General features: G+C 36.6%; 1 protein-coding gene across 13 annotated transcripts in view; it reads right to left on the bottom strand.

Annotated features, from left to right (window-relative positions):
- PIP5K1B (phosphatidylinositol-4-phosphate 5-kinase type 1 beta) overlaps positions 1-22223 on the bottom strand; it is a 97836-nt gene that overhangs the window by 66650 nt on the left and 8963 nt on the right. For 6 of the 13 annotated variants that reach the window (XM_021530505.4, XM_021530512.4, XM_021530503.4 and 3 more), the window contains one exon: positions 18356-18467. The exons of 5 other annotated variants lie outside the window; for them this stretch is intronic. The gene's annotated coding sequence lies outside the window, so the exon portion shown is untranslated. Of the gene's footprint in view, positions 1-18355; positions 18468-19309; positions 19408-22223 lie in introns of all 13 variants that reach the window. 2 more of the 13 variants (XM_021530504.4, XM_085567560.1) reach the window with 1 other exon arrangement.

Genomic DNA, 22223 nt, shown 5'->3' with positions numbered 1-22223 from the left:
TGCACTGCTAGGCAGAGTGCCAATACATAGATCTAAAGAAGTGAAAGGAAGCATAATTTAATGCACAGAGTGGTAAAGGGAACAACACATCAAAGATCCAACAGCTTTCTCAACAGTCATCACAAGTTAACCCCCTCTCCAAAAACCTTATGTCTTTTAATGTCAGAGAACATTTTTTTTACATGAGTACCTGGGCAGTTAAATAGTCGCCAAATAAAAATTGAGGTATGTATGTAGCCACTCAGTTACAAGAAAAAAAAAAAATATATACAATTCAGCTCTCTATTTCTCTTTTTAATAATATCCCAAACACTAATTTGTGGAATAGATTCACTTTGTACCAGAAGAACATGCAGACATCTAAGATCAAATTTATATGCTCCCATATCTGAAACATCTGAGGAGTAAAAGATAACATACATATTTTTAAATTATGTATCCTGATAATGAAGTAAATGTTTACATGTTGCAATGGACTCAACAATAATTTAAAAGTAATTGAAAGCTTCAAATCTAAAAAAATCAGATTTTCAATCTGAGCATTTAATCCACCCAATCCCTGTAATGCCCGTCAGCCTAATAAACCTCTATTGTCAACTGCTCTGACTTCCACTCTTTGCAGTACTGGAAGATTCTTATGTCTATTACTGCAAAAGTACAGCAAACTTTTTACTGCATCATAAACACCATTCATTTATGCCACTAAAAAATTATTTTTAAAAAATCGATCTTTTCTGTCTGACAGAAAAAAAAAAGTGTCATATGAATTTAAAGGAGGGAAAAAGTAAAGAAAAACTCCAAACAATTAGGTCTGAAACCTTGTCAAGATCTCCCAACCCACAACTGATTATGGAGGTTTTAAGGGTGACTGAAAATAAAATCTTCTGTGTAAAATTTGTGATAATACCTGTGAAAACTGGAAAATGTTTTTGCTAATTAATGCTAAAATGAACAATTTCTGAGTGAACAGCTAAAAAACAGATCAGAAACTGTGTAGCCTGTGATGCCTAAGAAAAGCCAGCCAAAAAAAAAAAAAAAGAAAAAAAAAGAAAGAAAGAAAGAAAAAAAAAATCCCTGATTAGTCTACCTATGTGATTTGATTTTTATTTTCCCTCAAAAATAATAAGAGGAAAATCAGAATTAATACAAAAAGTGATGAAATTCATCAATAAAGTAAAAGGGAACAAAAATCTTGTCTTTCTCCTGGTCTTTGTAATATCATCAGGCCAGCAGAAATGCTACAGTTAAAGCAGCAAGCAAAAAACAACACAAAACTTCCATTTAGACTGTTCATCTACTCTAAGTCATGTCAGCTGTTCACACCACCTTTATTTACCTAGCTTTAATAACACACATTAGTTTCAGTGCCCTGACAGATCTTTTAGTCTCTCAGCAATTAATCTGAGTACAATGCTAAGATTCTGATACAGTTTGATTACTACCATTCCCCTCCCTTCCTTCCTCCCCCTAGTTTCAGGAATACAGCACATTACTTGGATGTCTTTTAAAAATGTCATAATAGAACTAGCATTTTTTTCTTAGTTTGCTAGCTAGATATGAAAAGTAACGTATCATACTATTAACAGTATAAAAAACATATGTTCTCATTATAATGCTTTGATTTACTGCAAGAAATGTCAGATCATCTATCTTCCTCCTTTAGCTTTCAGATGGAAAAAAAATGAAAATTAGGAACTTCAGAAAATACCACTTCCATCAAAGTCTACAAACATGCAGAATACATCTGATTACCCAGAAGGTGTGACAACCTACAAGAATCCCTTCCTCTTCAATTTAAAATGGTAGTCCTTGTGCACTAACCTTTTCTTCAAGGTGAAACACACTACCATTGTAATATCCAGGGTCACAGGAAGAGCATCACAAACTATAGCTGCAAATTATACCCTTCATTTCAGAAATAATCTGCTGCGATTCTTTCAGATAGAACCTATTTTACAACAATGCAAATAAAACTGAAAATTCAATTAATGAACCAAAGTGTAGAAGTCCTTGGAAACACAGCACACTGTGCTCATTCAACAAAGCACACAAATTTTCATTTGTAAGGTCTGTATTTTGTGAATTCTGCATGTGACAGATAACCTGCACAGAAGAAGTGGGCTGGTCTTTGTTCCTCCTCCATGAATTTCCAAATTCAAGGCTTCATTCCAAAGGCCTTAAATTTATCTCACTCCTCTGCTCCCTATTGGCCTACTTATCATTTACTGTCAACTACTCTGTCTCTGCTTTCCCCAGAAGCACCTGAGGATCTCTTACGTCTTGCCAAACACCATCTGTAAAAGCAGAGCAAACTTTCTACTGTGTACTAGGTGGTGTTGATGTCTTAATAACCATGGGACTTTTCCAAATCAGCGAGCTCAGATCAGCAATCAGAAAGAGCAAACATTTGATCTCTGACATAACTGACGTCAGATTGTGTATCTTGCAGAAACTGTTAACAGGCCCTCCTTTTACAAAGTAAAACAGCCCCATTAACTTCTCATTATTTTGTAACAGTCTGAAAGCATGCAAAGCAGAAAGGCTTATTTGTACATAGCCGAAGAAGACTTCCCAATTGCTACTTATGTTTTCACTATTCTGATTTCATGTGCCAATAACAGCACTTTTTAGAAAACTAGCAAGCACTCTATAAAGCCATCTGGAATTACAAATTAATAAAGGTGTCAAGATAGGGTTTTCTTTGAAAAAACTGAAAGAAGGAAACATCTGCATGCTATATACAACAGTATGCAATATATGTTAGGGTAGTATCACAGTGAAGGGCACAGGTGGAAGACTTGGCAGAACCCAGAATCCTTTACTTTGCTCCTTTACTTTGGCAACTTTGATATGGCAATGGACTACTGTTACTAACACATACCAGACACTGCACTTTGAGATAAAACCACCATGTAATGCATGCCATCCAATAAAACACTGCAGAGCACTGAGAAAAATGTTTGATAAGGAAAAAGGGAGAAGGAGAGGGAAAATTCTTCTACACTAGTCTTTGATGGTACATGCCAAATAGAGTGACAGGGATCATGCAACATAGTGATCATGATTTTTTTGAAAGGAGAGCACAGCAATCATTCATGTAAGTGGCAGGTAGGATCCATGGGGAAGGAAATCTCATGTACAGCAAAAATGAAATCAGTGAAAGTGTCAATTTCTAAAGGAATGACACAAACAGAGATGCAAACAATCCCACCTTGGTGGGTGGGGAATAGGTATAAAAGAGGAATTTGGTCAACCCAAAAGCTTTAGTAATCTGAAACTCCAGAAATAGTCATTTGAGAAAAGAAATATAGGTCAAATGGATTTGGAGAAGATTAAGTATAAAAAGAATAGACTGAACGTGCAAGATAAAAAGCAGAAAAGCCCAGGACAAGTTACTTTGATAAGAAGTACCTTAGCAATAACAAGAACTGCACAATAGCTGTATTGCTCCAGTTTGAAACCTTTATCTTTTTACTCATCCACATTTTTCCACCTCAAAAGGATGTCAACCACACCTAAAACTGCTATGTAATCCTAAATTTACAATAGAGGCAATAATAAAAAATGTTAATAAGAATTCTTTGAATTGAGACTTTTGGGTGGACAACACAAAAAAGCTATGATTAAAATAATTTGCAACCACTAAAACAGCAGGCATAATTTGTGCATCAGTTCTACACAGGTAACTCATAAATGATAGACTACTAGGCATCATTTAGGCTATTTTCACATTAGCATATAATTATTCACAACAAAGTTTGCAGAAGGATATGTCATGGAAATACTGAACTCAATACATGAGTGTATTATCATGATCTTCAAGTTCTCTGTGCTTTCTTCCTGAGGTCCTCTGAGTATAACTTTTGTAGATATTAGTGTTAATGAATGCTAGCTAAGTTAAACTGTTCAGCAGTAAGATTATCTAAGAAATTCAAGTATTTTAAAATCCCATTTTTATCTGCAATTGAGGGCCATTCTATTGAGCTGCAAACAGACAGTTGAAGAATGGAAGAGATTACCCGGGAGGACGTGGCAGGTAGTATGTGAGATTCTTTTGAAAGATTAGACAACTTTTTAGAAAGTAGTTGACAATGTCTTGAAGGAAGGAAAGGATCTGGTTACTGCCATGACTCCTCCTGGTTTCCACTGAATCACTATGTATCACTCAGACTGGATATCTGCAACAATTTCAGCTGATCCAGGCTGATGCTACTGTGGTCCTGCCTTCCAAGCATGCATTGGATAGCATTGTTATTATGCACCAATGCTACTCTTGCTCCAGGAGAATTCACCTAGACAATTAAGCTAACAAAAAAGTAACCTACCAAAGAATATTAACCAAAATGGAACTCCTTACAACAGTTTTATTATGGTCACCTCTAAGATCAAAAAGAAACTTGGGAAGAAATGAGGAAGGTAATGAATACTGTTAGACTCTTGATCCACAATGGAGGAGAGAACAATTGCCTCAGCTGTTTAAATCACTCACAAAATTTTGTATAACCTCAGAGTCACCAGTCCACTAGTGATAATACCAGAACACAATACCGAGACACAGATGGAGAGAAGCATTAGCAACAGTGCCTGATGGGCCAGGCAACAGCACCCAAACTGCGTTCAACACTAGCTTGAGAGAAAATGGAAATGCACGGCTAAGGTTAGGTTGCCAAATGTATATTCATACAGTAACTTGTTTTTCAGGTGCCTAGCTTGTGTGAAAAATAAAGTCATAAGAAGATTGGGTATAGAAGAATGATGTAAGCAGTAAATTCAAAGTGTATAAATTCAAGATGAGAGATACTCTAAGTTACCCTACTGAATAAGAAAATCTATTGCAACCAATTAACCCCCCACAAACTCTTTTCCTCAGGTAAAGGAAATTAGTAGACGTCTTGTACCAGCCTCAGCAGAGAACAAATCCAACATCAGTAGGATTTCTTTGATTAAATTAAGAGCTCTTCCTTTCCTATAGAACAGAAGTTCCTCAGATACATTTCTAAAATCACTCAAAAAGTTACCAAAAAGGAAAGTGTCATCCAATTTTATAAAATGGCCTATAAAGCACAAAAGCTGGAGTCTTCTTGGTTTAAAGGAGTTCTCTAACATATTTCTTTTTAAATCACAGAGAAAGCTTCATGGGAGAAAAGTACAATTTCAAAAGTTACATAGGACAAATAAACTCCAAAAATATGATTAATACAATAACGTGAATTTCTGAAACAATTTAGTAAATAACTCAGCATGCAAGGAAATAGTGATATTTGTCAGAGCTCCTGTAATCAAACCAGGACAGATTTTGCAGCCACTAGAGAAGAACTGCAAGGTGGGAACCAAAAGAACTGTCACAATTTTTATAAAGTTATTCCATTCTCTGACTGAAATGTGTCTGCTTAAATGTGATGGTTAATACCACCCTTATAAGGAACCATATATTTCTGTTCACACCAAGATGATTTTTTGTCTTCTCTTCGGTGTACCTTTTAAATAACTTTCATGTATTCTCAGTACTGTTAGCATGCATATTTGTAATTCCTTAACTCTGATAACTTAGCATAGTCCTAGTATTCTGTTAGGCCCAGAGACCAAACACCCCAAAGGCCTCACAGTAGGAGGCCAGAAAACCTTACACGGTCTTTGGGAAACCAATGCCCTCTCTAGAATATATCCTGTAAACCAGAGATTTGGCCCATTCAGGCGGGAATTCCATGGATGGGGGAACATCACACCATTCATCGAGGCCTCCCACTGGGTGTCCTTGTTAGATATGCTAATTTGTAACGTCTATGTACATGTGTATATGTAACTGTACATGTGACCTGTTTCATGTGTGTGCATTGCGGCACATCCCACCTTGGTGAAGTGGTACACCTATAAGGACCCTTACTAAAATACCGAGGTAAAAAACCCCTTACCCTTAACCAAGTCTGGCTCTTAAAATTTTTAAGACCAGGAAAAGGCATCACTGTACTCCAAGCCATGTCTTGGATTAACAGATCAGGATGGGCAAGTGACTACTTTTTTCCCAACAGTATTCTTTGGCACTCAGCTGAATTATGAGCATATCTGCACTGTAATATACAAATCCAAACTGCATCAACACACAAATCTACCCTACTGACATCAAGTGACATATCACGGTAAGAAATGTGTACAGTTGTTTTCAGCCATGGACACAGTCACAGAATTTTTAAATGGCAATACAAATATTTTCAAATAAACCTTTAGAAGTAGTTATTTCCAGCCAAATTACATAAACAAATTGTGTCCAACAGTCTTTCACTTGCAAAACCAAATTGAACAACCTGTCCCTGAACAGCTTTGGCAGCAAGAAAGCAAGATGAAGTCATTACTAGATGTTTTTGCCGATTCTGAAACACTCTATTATCCTACAGATGTTTATACTCCACATATAGTTGCACAACTTTAAATATTTTTGTATTAAAAAATGCAAGTTAACAAACAATACAGAAGTACCATCACAGTCTCCCTCCCCTTGAACTTCTTTGCAAATGACTAGCTGGATTTCTTTAAATAACATAGATGGAAATATTATAGGAAAATTCAGAATCTTAAGCTATCACTGTAAGTAAAAAACACATCTGCACATAAATTGGCCCTTTTGATTTAAAACTGGTGTACATGTGAACAGAACTTAAAACAAAAAGAAGATAGTTTACCACCAGCAACAAGAGTAAGCAGTGGGTGATATCTTTGTAGAAGAGCCATAACCTGACACCAGAACCTGTGACTTCTTCCAAGAAAATGAGTGTGAGTTTTCCCACAAATTAAAAGGTCTCTGAATTCTTGAGAGGCTCAAATAAGAATTTCCTTCCTTCACAAAAAAGTCATTTGAAACAATATCTCCACCTCTCACTGCATCATTATAACTGGGTTGGAAGCATCATTGTAAGTAGGATAGAAAAGGCATCCAGTATTATCTGTAAATCAGGTATCAGCCCACACTGTAGTTTTCAAAAGGTAAAAATACAGCTTTCAGCATTTAGAAAGAAAAAACCCACACAACTAATCACAGTTTTTGCCCACTGGAAAAAGAACAAGATTCTGACAAGATGAAACTTGGCTATAAATATTATAAAGATTCCATAGACTAAGTGGAAAAATCCCAAAAATTCAGTCAACACACTATTGCAGGAACAGAGAGTTCTTACAATTTAAGGTGTACAATGCAATAGACTATTTTATTATAATCCTTACCAGCATTAATCTGCTGAAACATCTGGTTAAATAAATTAAATAACTTTTTCAGCCTACAATTTTACTGGCTACTGGATTGGGGGGTTTTATTCTGAGATAACAAAGATCAGTATGTTCAACAGCACATATTTTAAATGCATTTACAGAAAATTGCCTTTTAAGAGTTGTTGTTAACAGTATGCAGCCCCTGAACCTCTCTGTTTTTTATCTTGTTCCTGAGAATAGCTACGTAAGAGAAAAGTGATACTCATTAAAATTTCATTCTAGGTGGCTATGTTTTTATTTTATAGAAATAAACTGGTCTTCAGTTTTGCTTGCAATATGGCAGCATTATAAGAGCACTCACCTGTAGCCCAGCATTAGTAACTAAGGACTGCCAAATAAAGGGCAAGAATCCTACGAGACAAGAGCCAGCCAGACAAGCCTGCCTGCTTAGTCTTCATCATCATTCTAGCAGCAAGGATGGCCAGGGAACAGACAGATGGTCACCTTCATTGCAGAAACAGGCGCAGCAGGTTGTCACAGGTGATGGTGCCACGAACAATTTTCTTGCAGAGCATGGCATTACTCAGATGCTTGTAAAAGGCAGCCACATTAGCTTAAGAAAACCTTTAGTTTTAGATCAGCTAAAAACCTTTACTGAGGTTTACCAGCTCTAGCTGGTGTATTTGTGTGTCTTTGTGCGAGTTAGTGTCTGTGTGCACTTTTACATGTGCACATATAAAAGTGACAGGGAGGAAGGCTAGAAACTAAGATGCCTCACAAGGCCAGTCTGAAGGCGTAAACACATTTCAAAAGATGCTGTTAACAAGCAGTGACTAACACTGGTCTTGTACAAAAGCTGAAAAAACTGGACATTATCCACATCTCCCTTCAAAGAAAAATGTTTTCAGTAAAATGCACGGGTTTGAAGATACAGGTCTGAGCTTGCAGTTTTTTTCAAGAGAATGAAGGGGTTGCTAGGTGATAGTGAAGTCAGGTTACAACAGAATGATGACGTGCAGAGTTAACACCGCAGCGGATGGCAAATCCATCTTCCCTCACAACAGTATGGCAGTAGTCAAGCAATTTTTTTAGGTAGACACTTCCCTCGGGAGTTCCTCCCAGTCATAGCAAAGATTATATAGCTTTCTAATTAATCTAACTAATTAGAAAAAATAACTTTATAACTTTATAATCCTTGATATCTTGTTCTACCAAAAAATGTTGGTAGAAATTTACAGTAGGTGCCTGTTTTTGTACACCTGTCTCTGAAAAACCTCTTGTATCAATGGGCCCAGCAAGTCACAGACCTGGGTTTTGAGGGATCTTCTTCTATACCATTGAGTTACAGGACAGACAGGAACTCTGCATAACAAATACAGCTCCTAAGAACTGACACATATGAGGCTGAGGGGACAGAAGAGGAATCTCCAGGGGCATTTCATACCTCAATAACATGCATCTCTGTGACAGGCGTATACCTTTCTCTGCTCAGAAATCAGCCAAGGTTCTTGGAAGTCTATCTCTCAATCTCTCACTTTGTCCATTTCCTTTGCATTGTTTATGTCCTCACAGAAAGAGGCAAACTAAATCTAGCTAAAAAGCATTCTTTCTTTCACTTTGAAGACTTTTATGCATAAAACAGGAAGGGTGCAAGTGAGCACAGGGAGCAAGTTGGGATGGGAAACAAAGTAAAAATAAAGAGTGAAAAAGGCAAGAAGAGAAGGGAGAGACTCAACAAGAGGGAACTGGGAAGAAAGGAGAAATGGGAAGCAGTAGTGGATGAAGAGCAAGGGAACCAAAGTAGAAGGAAAATACATGTTAACAGGAAACACGTGCATAGGAAATGATTTCTGCTTTGGTCCGCTAAAAACAAGCCTTCAGTGCCACTAAATTTGAATTGAGTAGTCAAAAGGGTACTGAGGTGAAGGGAAAAAATATATTTAAGAAGTCAATAAAGAGCTGATGTTGTAAGAAAGACAGCAAAGAAAACAATTTTATTTTCTTTCTTTAATTAAGGAAGAGAAAGTAAAAGGCACAAAATCCGCAGGCATATTTTAATGCATCTCTGTGAAAAATATATCAAGTCCAGCAATATTTGCAGGTGATCAATCTGAAGTATTAAATTTATGTATAGCTTTGGCTAAAACAAAAGCAACAATACATATTGAAAAATTCAGCAAGATATTAAACACTGCTTTTACTGCAGTACATACTGTCAATATTGGGAAACATTCTCCTGAATGGTTATTTCAAATACATTGATCTTTAGTAGAGATCTAGGTAAAGCATATTTTAAAACCTGGTCAGGCAACTAAGACTGAATTACTGCTCACCTTTGTGATCATCCTCCAAATGGTGTTTTTCCAAGCAAAACAGACACATCTAGAAGTCTAGGTGTACACTGATCCATAGCAAAAGTTACATTTGCATATTCTGTTTGGATAATATGGTGGTTACAAAAGAAACCTCTGGGTTCCTAAGGGACACAGTCAAAGGAGCAAGATGTGAACCTCCACTTGGCAAAAGTTCTGCACTGTTCTTGCAAATTGGACAAAGGCGTAAGTTTCAATTTCTTTCCAACATCTGTTACCAGGGTCCAAAATCAGGCTAATGGGGATGAGAAGCCCAATCACAATAAAGCAGAAAATGTTTGAATAAGTGAAGTTACCTCTGCAATATGTTTTATTATAACAGAGAGCCTTTACCATAGGCACCTACTGCTCATGCACCCTTTCTTTTCCTTTATCAATTATATTATACAAAGGAGATCACAGATTAAACAAAATAGAAAATGCAAATATTGTATGCATAGGTTTTTCTTCCAAGTCACATAGAAGCTTAACTATAGGCTATAAAGATATAAACACAGGTTATCACTACTGTGATTTACATCTTATGGCCATAATTTCAGCAAAAAGTATTCATGTGTGGATTTCAGTATGGCAGTTTATAGGATCATAGAATGGCTTGGGCTGGAAGGGGTCTTAAAGATCATGGTATTCCAACTCCAGTGGCATGGCACCTCTCAGTAGGCCAGGTTGCTCAGAGCCCCATCCAACCTGACCTTGAACACTGACAGGGATGTGACACTTATAAATTCTCTGGGCAACCAGTTCCAGTGTCCCATCACCCACATACTAAAAAATTTCTTCCTAATATCTAATCCATCTTCTCCCAGTTTAAAGCCATTACCCTTTTCCCTTGTCAAAAGTCCATCACCAGCTTTCTTGTAGGTACCCTTTAGGTACTGGGAGAGGCAACAAGGTCTCCCTGGAGCCATCTCTTCTCCAGGCTGAAAAATTCCAACTCTCTCAGCCTGCCTGTACAGAAGAGGTGCACCAGACCTCTAATCATCTTTCCACATATCTTGCCCTGGATGTATTCATCGCAGTCAGGATAGGGAAATCGCTGTCCTCCTACTTCTGCACTGGCAGAAGTTGTTATTCGTATACAAACAAAATGCTTCATATGAAAGTATTTCTATGATTGAAACAGCTTTGTACTCTCTCACTCTTATCATCATCCTACACTAGCAGAACTAATCTGTGTATGCTTTATTGAAGCAGAGAAGTCCACCTATCATTTTTTTTTGCACAGACCTCAAGTCTCACACCATCTGTTGCAAGGCATAAACATGAAGCACTGCACTCAACACCCACTGCCTGAGGCTTCTGTTTCTTATCCCAGAGAAGAGGAGAGGCCTGAATTTTTCTCACACGGCCTCATCCTAGACATGATGATATAATTTCTAGCTACAAATATGTCATTCATCAGGTTCGTTCTTTTGGGACCTCAGTGTAATTGGTAAAAAATTACTTTTTAACATCTGGACTATCTTTGTGATTTCAAATGATCTGCAGTCCTTCTAGACATTTTCTTGCTTAATCTCCAAATTTCACCGTTAACTATACTAATGCTTTCAGGATAACTTGAAATACATTTGCTTTTCCCATTTTTCAGCTTTTTGTTATATAGTCCTTATCAGGAATATATGTATATTTAATAATAAGGAAAAAAATACAACATGATTTCTTCCCCCCCAGCACTCTGTGTCAAAAGAAATTTATTAATATTTTTGAACATGAAGATATTCCATAAATACATTCCAAGCAGGCTTTTTGCAGAACACACCATTTTATCAGTGTTAAATTTGAGATACATGTCCAAGGGCTCCCTTTGCAGCTTATTAAATCAATGCTATTTTGATAGTATGCTGCAGTATGTGTGTGCCTATATGAGAAAGTTTCACCACTACTTCTTTGCACTCTAATTTTGTCACTGCACACTTCTCCCAGTATAGCTTCCTGATTTCTCTTGGCACGATGCACCATTATTTCCACTTGGAACAACTTTCACCACCAGAAAAAATGGCTCAAAAATAAGAGAAATAAGTTGTTTCTGAAGAAATGTGTTTCCCTTACTTCCTGCATTACTACGGTCTTAGTGAAATTGCTTTGATGCTTGGCTGCTCAAAGAATCTGATCCTAGTTTTTGTTTTGTTTTTAATAAAAAAAAAAAGGGGGGGAAGTGCTTGTGTTACAAAACCCCCACCACTATTGCAGTAGCTTCAGAAATAATCTCATAGAATAGGAATAGCAAAACTAATCCTAAATAACCAATAGCATACCACTTTGTTAATAAACACACACCTTAGTTTTGTTGCATTACTTACTAAGAACACAATAAAGTAGTATAAATCCAGTGTCTCTTAGTTCTGACAAAATTCAGCCCTCATTATTATTTGTAAAAGATTTTTCTATTATATATTTACATTTACTTAAATAAAAGCAGTATTTATTCTCATATATAAGATACCTTTCTTGTTCCCATTTTAGACCATAAATAGTGAAAGCCCAAAGTATTTCACATCTCACACAGGAGCCAGGCTACATAGATTTCTGTAATGTCACCCCAAACAAGTATATTATCCAAATCTCAAGAGAAAAAGGATAAAACAAAGATAAACACAAGAAGTAGGAGAAATAGGTTGACCACTCCAGAAAAATTGCCTTCCTAGATAAAGTACAGGCAAGTGAGTTATTGGTGCATCTTTATACAGTGCAGAAAAGCCAGGGGGGAAAAAAAGTGTAGTTCTGCAACAGACTAGAAAATGAAAGGCTTTTTCATCCATCCTTAACCTGATATTCTCTCTCCCCTCTAAGATTTTCCACTGCTAAAACTTCTTATTTTCAAGTGACATGCATGAGTTACCAGTAGAGCATAACCCTACAACAGGCACTTTGTCTCTGAATGGTATTTAAGGAAACTCCCTGAGAATGAAAGCTAGAGCTATTTTGCATGAAACTTTTAAAAAACTGTTATGTCTTGAAATAGTAAAATAGTAGTTTTTGAAACTGTTTAGCATAGACTCAAAAGAAAGTCCTGGATTTAAGAAATGATGGATTTGAAAAATGAGAAGGCCCCAGAGGCTGCATCTGCAGTATGCTGTAGCTCCACACAGGACTATCTGTACTACATTTTATGAGAGGCCAGCAATAACCACAGAGGAGACATATTTTAAAAATTCATAAAAGCAGCTCAGTTTCTTACAATCCCATATGAAAACAGGGTATTTTAACTGCAGTTAACAGTGAAATTTTAACTGCACTTATTACAATTGCTTTGGTACCAGAGCATGCTTCTTGAAGCACCATGACAGATAGGAGTATTTTTCCTTATTTTGGTTGTCAGGTTTAACCATCAGTGTTTGTAAAGCTGTGGAGTACAGCTTTGCCCACCTCTCTTGATAACTATGGAAATCTGAAAAGGGAGCACTTAATGGCTTCATGCCTGCACAGCAAAGCTCTATTAATGCTTCAACAGCGGAACTGGAAAGAGTACTTTCCAATTTCAATATCTGAGTTGCAAAAAAGGTTCATTAGGTATTTCAGCTTGCTTACAAGAAACTTTCTTGAGTTACAACTTCAAGGAGGCACTATGCACCTTACCAAAAATATCTAGATTTCCTTGTAACAGTGGGACAAGTAGCAAGAGACAGAATCATTCATGTTGTTGAAGCACAGACATCTATAGACCAAGCAACCTGGAAAGATTATACATTCAATACTACAAAATCATGCAAGTTATGTTAGAGTTCTTACAGGACCTAAATAAAACTGGAGTGAGAGGAAAATCACCCTAATTCACACATTTTCCAATAAAATATTGCTTGAAATTACCTCCTTAATAGCCATTTCCCCTCCACCAAATGTCATTCAAGACAGAAAAAACTATACTGTAAGTACTCACAAACTTATAGCTAGTCACCTCAATTCTCCTAGAAACAAACAGGAATTTAAAAATACCACTGTTCAGAGCAGACTTTTGAAAACAGCATATGCTTTTCATCGCCACAAAAGCACATTTTTAAGCCATTAGGCAGGCATACTGGGATGAAAGGAAATATTTATGAAGGGCTTTTCTGAACACAAGTAAGCTAAAGAATACTTTTATACATGCATACAGAATTTGTATACATGTATATTAAGCATTCTGTCTACATTATATGTTACATACTACACCATTTAGTTATTTTATGATGATAATAGAAGGGTTTTGGTTCAAAGAGTCCTTGAAGTTCTAACTTAGGTCAGAAACGCCTTTCAACAGACTGATAGCACACATACATATACTGCCCATATACACATGCACAGAGATAAAGCTCATAAAATACAATTTGTTCCTAACATGCAGTGGTAAACTGAGAAACATTCTCAACTGAACATGATATCAGAACTGTGAAATGGAGAAGGAATTTGTTCCCACATAATTTTGCTGAAGAATAGTATCAAAAGCAATAGGATACTATAAAATAACAGCATAATAACAGCATATTCTTACATATGTATTATTACAATAGCTGAAATACAAAACATATCAAAGCAAATCTAATACTGTATTTTTTAAATTATTACATAATAAGAATCACAAATCAGTGAGTAACAGGTAGCTTCTCCAACACATAGTTGATGTTGGAAACCTGTGAATTCTCATTAAGAGAAATTTATCTTAACTTAGTCTTACACTGTATTCAAATAAATTAGAAATTTATTGTGTGGCACTGCAACAGTATTAAATCTGAGTGGCTCCTGGCCTTCAAGTCTCTTTATTATATCAACTAAACAGACAAACTACTTTCCATTGCATTTTTGTAAGAGCTTGATTAGCCAAAATTGCTGTCAATTACTGGCATTCTTAAGTTGTATTGCTAGACAAAAGAAAAAAATTCTTGTCAACAGGAGGTACAGGAGCATGCAGAACCATGTTTCATGGGCCACATCCAAATCAATCCAATTATGGCTGAGCAGGAATAAGAATTCCTCTTCCTAGTGAAAGTATATGTAGGGATACAGTTTGCCATTGCAGACTGATTTTTAAAGATGACGACGTGATGATTTTTGGTATTAATTCAGCAGAACACAACATAATTGAGATATACACAGTTCCCAGGATACCTAAAAGTGATATTTCTCTTAAGCTGGCTTTTGCTACAGTTGTCACTCACCTTCACTAGCTGCTATCAGTGCATCAAAGTTAAAACCAGAACAAGTGGTATCCTTTTTCTCGCTCTACATTTAATACCCATTGCACACACCTAGAATGATGATTCACTGCCTGAGCATTAAAATATTTGCTTTTCCTGCAGAGAACCTTATTCTCTTGAAGATAAGATAAATGATCAGATGGAAGTATCACAAATGACCTTGTAACTTCCCAACACCACTGCTGGCTTTCCCAATTAATCCCTGAATACCAGGTCTGATTCTCACTTACGTGCACACAGTGTTGTGTGTAAAGAGAATATGTGTGGCAGAACAGAATATATTCCAATATTTCATAGGTACAAATAAAAAGTTACCTCATAGAATATATGGCAGGAAATACATGGTCAATGCCCAGTAGATAACACAGACATTTTGCAAGTTAAATCTGACTCTGTGCTGCTGAAGTCTCTGAGAAACCCTACAGCACAAAAGGATCACAGCCTGCATTTGCTTACCCTGCACAGAAATAAGCAACAGGCTCTGCTCTCCTGCAACACAGAGACAAACCACAGAAAACACACAGGTGGAAATGTGCCTCAATCATGGAATCTTACCCTTCCCTGTACTCACTATATTGTGTTTCCATTCTTTTGTTAGCTCTTAAAGGTACAGCTCCTGCAACTTGCTTATTTAGCCCTTAAGAGTCTCTCACATGAAAGGCTGGACCTTTGGAATCTTCACTTCTGCTATAAGGAGCTGCAGCAACTCAGTGAGTCTTATGGGGTTAGCCCTGATTTTCTCCTCATGTTCCAGATTTTAAGGGACAGCTTGTTGCAGAGGATTGACAATCTAAGTGCAAGCTTTTAATAAAAAGCCAAAACTTATATAGCCCAGGTCTTAATGTACTGCACTTCATGAAATGCTTTTGCCTCCAGTGTCTTATACAACAAATCTAGACAATCAGAACTGAGGCTACAAGAACCAGCTGCATCTTGCTGAACTACTCATTTCCATGTAACAGCTGGCTTCAATTCTTCAACAAAATGCACTGTCATTTTGTGGTCTGTAAAAATTGTGTTTGAAAATTTACATTTAATTTTAATGGTGAAGACACTGTATCCAGCAAACCTCATAAAAGATTTAAGAAAACTACTGAAGACTTTATTTCTCATCCTTCCAAGTTTGGGGATGCTCCTGCAAATCCCAACTTTTAGTATATTAAAGAGATAATATCATTTTCACTTTGTAGATTCATACTACAAAGTATTTCTCAGAATTTGCAAAACTCATTCTAAATATCACTTACAGCTGATGGTGGAAGTAACAAATTCAGACTCAATGTTTATGCTGAGTATTTCTGAGGTCCCACAGAAAGACTCTGAACATCCATGTCCCTGTATCAACAGCTGCTGCTCATTTCCATTGGCCAAAACACAGAAGTCAAACTCTCTTTTCTTCCAACCTTTTCAGCCAGACTTTTGCTGCTTTTAAATGCAGTAATCCCCACCGTGTCAAATGCACTCTACATGAAAGGATAAACAATACTAAGAGGAAGCAAACATCCAAGCATTTAAGCTGGCTGCTACTAAAACAAAGTTTAATCCAAGCAATTACTAAATTCCAGCCAGACATTTGTCACTAGGATCCCTAGAGATAATTGCAAATGCAAAAATTAAGAATAATTTTTACTAAACCTAGTCACTTACTCTGTCAAACTACATAAAAATACATATTTCTAGCAGATTTCATGTAATTTCTGATACTTTAGCATAGTATTAGAGTGTTGCAAACACTGAGAAAAATGTTTACTTTTCAAAAAACAAATTAAATCCCTGAAAGAAACTTATGTCCCTGTAATTACACCTCAAGTTTGAAGTTTAAACTCCTTCTGCTTTGAAGATCTATGAAAAATTTGCTCAATAGCAGCCAACAAAAATATTGTAAAGCATCTTTTGTTTTTCAATTCAATATTTATGAACACACTTTTCGTCATGGGCTTTATCACCATTTATTTGCAGGTAAACTACATTCTCCTATTAATGTAATGTTGTGACAAGAAAAAAAAAGGAAAACCAACCAAAAAATACTCCAATAAATCCACAAAAAAGCCTGCAAACAAACAAACCAACCAAATTAAAAACCAAAAATCCCCTAAACAAAACAGAACAAAACCTCACAGCCAAAAAAAAAACCCAAAAAAAAAATACAAAAGCCCCCCCCCCCAGAAAACCAACAACTCAAAGCCAAGCAAAAAACTTATAATTTACTTCTTACCACAGTCTGATATTATACATCTAACTTCATCTAAAATTGCTTCTTGCATTTTAACCTCCAATTTAATCATACTAAACAAACAATGTACTTTTGTGCTTTCATACTTGCCATAGTATTGCGCTATCCTGTTACTCTACGTTAAGTCAGAAACATACTGAACATCAAGATTGAGGAAATTTCAGATCCTATTTGTTACCTACATAAATTCAACTCAAAGTTCTATAATACATGTATGAACAACATTTGAATAGACCAGATAATTTCAGATGAAAATTAACTGAATATGATTCTTTTAGATTTAAGCTCTTCCTTGAACTCCAAACAAACACATGATCCCCCTGAATTTTGGAAAAAAATATAAACAGCTTGACACTGCTGTGTCCCTGTGACTTCCAAGACCTTTCTTACCACTGAATCAACCTGGCATTGGGATGCAGTCATAAACAGGTAAAATTCAGCTCCAGTAAGAGCTGCAATAATGCTATGCAAGGAAAATATTTAAAAGATGTCTTAATTACTATGGCTTACAATTCTGAAATACATCACTCCATTTTTTTAGTAGCCCATATCAGGGTGAAAGGAAAAAACCAAACAAAACATAAGCATCTTCCTTTTAAAAGGCAAATATACAATGTAAACTGGATTACGACTTGGCAATATATGCTATTATTTTTAAAAAATTAAGCTATGCAAATTAGCTACCAATCCCAATTAGTACAGATGGGGGGGGTGGTTTGTCCCACAATTCACACTGCCTTAATTTAATAAAAAGGTATTTGTTTCCAAGTAACTTTTTTGTTCAAAGAGAACTTCTAATTCCTCAAATACATCCTGATGTGAGGATGAAACATACAAAGCCACACTGCTTTTTACAGTGTTACATCGCAACCAAAGAGATCAGACAGTCCTTCAATCACAATTCTTTTCACAATTCTTTTTTAAGTTTAACATAGACCCAAACCAGGCATAGATTATGGATGTGCATCAATTCTCTGTAGTACCACATTACATGTTCTCCAGACACCAAGCTCCTCACCATCACTCACCTGCATCAACACTGCAATGATGCCTGCTTTCTGCCAGCTGTGCCTGGGGCACACCTGTCCACACCACTGTGCACAAGGCTGATTGAGGACACTGGCATGGAGGGCCAGAGGGAGTCCTTGCCCACATGATAGAAATGCAAGCATGTATCAAGAATGCAAGGTAAGTATGGAAAAGCCATGACCAGACAGAAGACTCATTTCAACCTTTGTATCAGGACATACACCTATACCTAGCAGGGTTCCCCTTGTTTGTCCAAAGAACACCAGATCTCACCACTTCAGCTCCTACATGTCTCAGAGGGACAGAGTGGGGATGAAAATAAACCAGCAAAGTTAGTACAGTAAACTTACAAAGGAAACACCAACAGTAGGATCACACAAAAGGGTCTTCAGGTTGCAAATTTCTGTTGATGCAGGTTGTCACTTCATACCAAGCTTGAAACCATGCTGCAAGTGGGGATGCCTAAAATCACAAAGCAAACAACATTAAGATGATAAAAAACAGTTACCTTAAATGAAGATCCTTCAGGGTGCAAATATATGGTGAAATGCACACGTAATACAGGAGCCTGACAATTTTGTAAGTTTGAAAAAATTAGTATATTTAACAGAAATCATCCAATTAAAGGAACAGTTAATTAAGTAATCCCCACACTTGTGGTTCTGCCCCTACTTAAGCCCCCTCCACCTCCTCAGCTCCTATCATAGACATTTATTATGTCTATGATACACGGAGAAAAGAATTATAATGTCCTTGGTTCACTATAGAGGCAAGACTAAATAAGATTCCAGGAACATTAGCTTATTGTTCTAAAATCTAAGTGAAGGGGTAGGACAGTACTAAAGTTAGTTAAAGACCTACATAATTATGTAATAGTCATCTACAGAGCTACGAATATATGGAAAATGTATAAAAAGCAAAAATTTTTTTGCACCAGTGGTAAAATGAAAAGAGCAATTTTGAATTACAGAGAGTTTGTGCAGTGTGCACAAAGTACAAGGAGTCAAGATGAGTGATGAAGGTAACTGCACTTAGTGATCGTGCATATGTTCATGGCTGCTTACTAGTTAATAATTGACTTCCACATATGGTCACGCAGCTGTTAAAAAATTAACATTTTTACATCACAAGTAAATAAATTCAAGCACCACCACCAAAAAATATGAGGTAGGATATTCCTATGATGCACAACTGCTTTGTGGCTGCAACAAAGTTACAGTTCAATCACAAACACACCTAAACTACAGCAACCTTTCTTGCTCAAGTAGAGTTCCTCAGAACACAATTACTATAAGAATCCTTACACAACATTTCCTCTGGAGAAACTATGGTAAAGAGGGTACTGCTCTCAGATGATCAGTTTGATAAATCAATCCTCCCTCATGTAGAGCTTCTGTCACTTCTGCAACACAAAGCACAAAAACCAGAAGCTGGGTAGGTTCAAACACCTACCAAAAGTAGGAAAAGACAAACTCAGAAGTCAGTAACACATAAGACATGTTCTGTTTAGGCTTTAGTAAGACAGACTTCAGATCCCAAAGAAATACAGCTAAATCTAGATTCTAGAGCTCCCAGAGATCAAGCATATGATGGCTCTTATTTCTGTTTTAAACAACTTTTAAAATTATTTATATAGTAAGAAAATAATGCTAATACATTGCTGAAACACACATATAGCAATCTCCTTTCTCAGTGTTGCACTGTACATTTGTCTTACTATCAGCTCTCACATCAAGCAGAGTATCTATCAAAATTAAGACAAGCACATGCCAGATTCCCCTTTAGAAACAAGCCTATAAAGAAAAGTTAGAATATTAATCAGTAAAGAAATAATTTAGTGACTTACTGGGCTGCTCCTGAAAAGAGGAAGTGCATTGATCAGTTCAGCTGCTAGCAGAACACAATGATCTCAAGCTGGGAACCAGGAACTCTGAAGACTAGTTTCAAATGTTTCCTCTTTTGTCCCGAAGCTTGTGTGCTCACTTTTGTTAATAAGAGCACAACAGGAAGGCCTGTGCTCTCATAATTATAACATTAATAACAATCTGGTCCATTGAAGTAAGAAGGAAAATATGAAGGAAAACTGCCCTCATTGCAGCCTGTATGGGCAGTAGATGACTCAAAGTACTCATCTGCTGCTCAAAGCTTCTAGTTTTGCTTCTCTGCTACAGAGAGGCAGACAACACAGACAGTCCTAGATGGGGTCTGTCTGTTAGCAGTAACACTTCAGACTCCAACATAAGCGTATGAAGAACACAACTAAAGTCACTCCTAGGTAGACACTAACACACAACAAAACCTGGTATGTTCTCTAGCAGGATAAAATCCTAGAGAAAGAGAAACAACCGTGTAAACACTAAACAAAGGCCTGGGGCAGCCATATAAAACACCTAGTCCTGCTAGACACTTGTATGTTTCTTAGCTATTTTGCATGAGAACACCACAGTACACTGAATCTGCTTTTTCATACACAGACAATTAAAATATTTCTTCACCAACAGGTCAAAATTAGTTGGCTGTGTTCTACATAATTCCCAACAGAGAGCTTGGGACTGCGCAGAGATGACAGTTTACAATACTCCAAGACTTAATTAAAGCTTTGCAGGCTAACAAGTAGGATGCTCCTCCTACTGTTAGAATTTCTTTTTTTTTCTTCAAAAACTTAAGCATAAGATTTTGAATAAGAAATACATCTCAGATGAAAAGCAGTATGTGAGCCATCTTAACCTAAATATTTATAGTTATAAACTACTCATTGCTTAGATCTTGCTCTGAAAATGTATTTATCTTTAAAAAAAATTGGTCAACAGTGAACATTTTAGCACGTGTTCCTATATAAGTGATAAAAATGTGATTCAAGTGGTACAAGTGATTCCTAAATAAGTGATCTTATAGTCACATGGTTAATTAAGACCCTTTTCTGATTGGATGGATTCTTTTATTGAAGAGGTCTCAAACTCCTCCTCATTACTGCACTAAAAATTTGCATTGTTTTGTCTAATAATATTAGAATATTAGATCTCTTAAAATTACACAGGTGTTTGTGCTTCAATTTTAGGTACTTTTAATATATTATACTTAGATTTCATTATTTGCTCCCCACATAATAACATTGTGTGTTCTTTTGCCTAGAAAATGGACACATCTTTAAGAATGCCATCTCTGCTTTCTGCATGCACTAAGAATCATCACACTGACAGGCGGCCTGAAGATTGAAGTAGTCTCAAAAGCACCACATCTGCTTGTATGGAAGCAGCACCACAAATTTCAGCAGAAGCCTTATAATCACAAAAAAATGTGATGAGAAAGACAATGACCCTTACTTATCCACATTCCCAGTACTTCAAAACTATTTCTAGCAGAAAGACCAGCAAAGCCTCTAGGCAAAGTAAGTTTCCAATTCAGATTTCTATTGTCCTTGAGAAATACACAATAATGCTCTTTCCATTGTTGTATTTAAGAGTTCTACTACAGAAATCTATGAATAGCTGGCAAAAAGGTTTAAAGTGTAAACAGAAACTGATAACATTAAACATACAAGTATCATTATTTAACAAGATTACTTTGTTACATCATCATGTTTGTACTAAAAACAAAACCAGAAACTGTGGACTCCCATGAGAAGATTTACTGTTTTCTAGCCAGAAAGCTCTTCACAATACTTCCTTTGTTTTCATGTTGAACAAAGTGACTAAATTTGGTGGAAATTTCTCTTCCCTCTCAGGAGCTTCATTACAACTCTGAATGTGAAAGTTTCTTTTCCTCAAAGCTGAGTGGGATGTAAAGAGCTAAAGTACCAGTCCCTCAAAGGCTTCTCTGTGTGCTGGCCTTCATGCAGACATGTACGACTGTCACATACCTTATACAGTTATCCATACTGACCTCCACATCACTCAAACTCAAGCAAAGACACAAATTTTGACAGAAGCTGGGAACTCAATTTTGTCCTAAGGGTGTGCTCCTTCATGCAAGGTAAGACATACGAGCCTTCTTCTTTGCAGGCTACTTGTTTAACCACAGAAACACCACTGAATCTCTCTGCAGCTTGGTGATCAGGAGCTGGGTCAGCTGAGTAAGAAGAGGCAATCTCCACACCAGACTGTCTCCTCTGCTTAGTGAAGAATCACACATAAAACATAACGCAAATAAATATCGAGATCCCAATAAGCACCTGCAGGTGTGGCTCTGCTGCATATGCATTGCACAATGAAGAGAGTC

The sequence above is a fragment of the Lonchura striata genome, chromosome Z, assembly GCF_050655825.1.
Source record: "Lonchura striata isolate lonStrDom1 chromosome Z, ASM5065582v1, whole genome shotgun sequence".
NCBI lineage: Eukaryota > Metazoa > Chordata > Aves > Passeriformes > Estrildidae > Lonchura > Lonchura striata.
Note: the sequence above shows the minus strand (reverse complement) of the source record. Positions and strands in the feature narration are given on the sequence as shown.